The sequence below is a fragment of the Mandrillus leucophaeus genome, unplaced genomic scaffold (genome assembly GCF_000951045.1).
Source record: "Mandrillus leucophaeus isolate KB7577 unplaced genomic scaffold, Mleu.le_1.0 Scaffold57, whole genome shotgun sequence".
Lineage (NCBI taxonomy): Eukaryota > Metazoa > Chordata > Mammalia > Primates > Cercopithecidae > Mandrillus > Mandrillus leucophaeus.
The window spans coordinates 6,155,290-6,157,158 of NW_012106141.1; the positions used below are offsets into that span (position 1 = coordinate 6,155,290).

General features: G+C 46.5%; 1 protein-coding gene across 1 annotated transcript in view; it reads left to right on the top strand.

Moving 5' to 3' along the window:
- The window catches only part of DNAH12 (dynein, axonemal, heavy chain 12), a 261,319-nt gene that overhangs the window by 87,910 nt on the left and 171,540 nt on the right, over nt 1–1,869 (top strand). The window lies entirely within an intron of this gene.

Genomic DNA, 1,869 nt, shown 5'->3' on the forward strand with positions numbered 1-1,869 from the left:
TTAGTGCTTCCTTCAGGAGCTCTTGTATGGCAGGCCTGGTAGTGACAAAATCTCTCAGCATTTGCTTGCCTGTAAAGGATTTTATTTCTCCCTCACTTATGAAACTTAGTTTGGCTAGATATGAAGTTTTGAGTTGAAAATTCTTTTCTTTAAGAATGTTGAATGTTGGCCCCCACTCTCTTCTGGCTTGTAGAGTTTCTGCCAAGAGATCTGCTGTTAGTCTGATGGGCTTTCCTTTGTGGGTAACCCGACCTTTCTCTCTGGCTGCCTTTAACATTTTTTCCTTCATTTCAACTTTGGTGAATCTGACAATTATGTGTCTTGGAGTTGCTCTTCTTGAGGTGCATCTTTGTGGTGTTCTCTGTATTTCCTGAGTTTGAATGTTGGCTAGCCTTGCTAGGTTGGGGAAGTTCTCATGGATAATATCCTGAATAGTGTTTTCCAACTTGGTTCCATTCTCCCTGTCACTTTCAGGTACACCAGTCAGACGTAGATTTGGTCTTTTCACATAGTCACATATTTCTTGGAGGCTTTGTTCATTTCATTTTACTCTTTTTTCTCTAAACTTCTCTTCTTGCTTCATTTCATTCATTTGATCTTCAATTACTGATACCCTTTCTTCCAGTTGATCGAATCGGTTACTGAATCTTGTGCATTTATCACGTAGTTCTTGTGTCATGGTTTTCAGCTCTACCAGGTCATTTAAGGACTTCTCTACATTGGTTATTCTAGTTAACCATTTGTCTAATCTTTTTTCAAGGTTTTTAGCTTCTTTGAGATGGGTTCAAACTTCCTCCTTTAGCTCAGAGAAGTTTGATCATCTGAAACCTTCTTCTCTCAACTTGTCGAAGTCATTCTCCACCCAGCTTTGTTCCATTGCTGGTGAGGAGCTGCATTCCTTTGAAGGGGGAGAGGCACTCCAAATTTTAGAATTTTCAGCTTTTCTGTTCTGTTTTTTCCCCATCTTCGTGGTTTTATCTACCTTTGGTCTTTGATGATGGTGACATACAGATGGGGTTTTGGTGTGGATGTCCTTTCTGTTTGTTAGTTTTCCTTCTAACGGTCAGGACCCTCAGCTGCAGGTCTGTTGGAGTTTGCTGGAGGTCCACTCCAGACCCTGTTTGCCTGGGTATCAGCAGCAGAGGCTTCAGAAGAGTGAATATTGTTGAACAGCAAATGCTGCTGCCTGATCGTTCCTCTGGAAGCTTCGTCTCAGAAGGGTACCTGGCCGTGTGAGGTGTCAGTCTGCCCCTACTGGGGGATGCCTCCCAGTTAGGCTACGGGGGGCTCAGGGACCCACTTGAGGAGGCAGTCTGACCGTTATCAGATCTCAAACTCCGTGCTGGGAGAACCACTACTCTCTTCAAAGCTGTCAGACACAGACATTTAAATCTGCAGAGGTTTCTGCTGCCTTTTATTTGGCTATGCCCTGACCCCAGAGGTGGAGTCTACAGAGGCAGGCAGGCCTCCTTGAGCTGCAGTGGGCTCCACCCAGTTCAAGCTTCCTGGCCACTTTGTTTACCTACCCAAGCCTCAGCAATGGTGGGTGCCCCTCCCCCAGCCTCGCTGCCACCTTGCAGTTAGATCTCAGACTGCTGTGCTAGCAATGAGGGAGGCCCTGTGGGCGTGGGAATCTCTGAGCCAGGCGTATATAATCTCCTGGTGTGCCGTTTGCTAAGACCCTTGGAAAAGTGCAGTATTTGGATGGGAGTGACCCGATTTTCCAGGTGCTGTGTGTCATGGTTTCCCTTGGCTAGGAAAGGGAATTCCCTTACTCCTTGCACTTCCTGGGTGAGGCGATGCCTCACCCTGCTTCAACTCTCGCTTGGTGGGCTGCACCCACTGTCCTGCACCCACTGTATGATACGC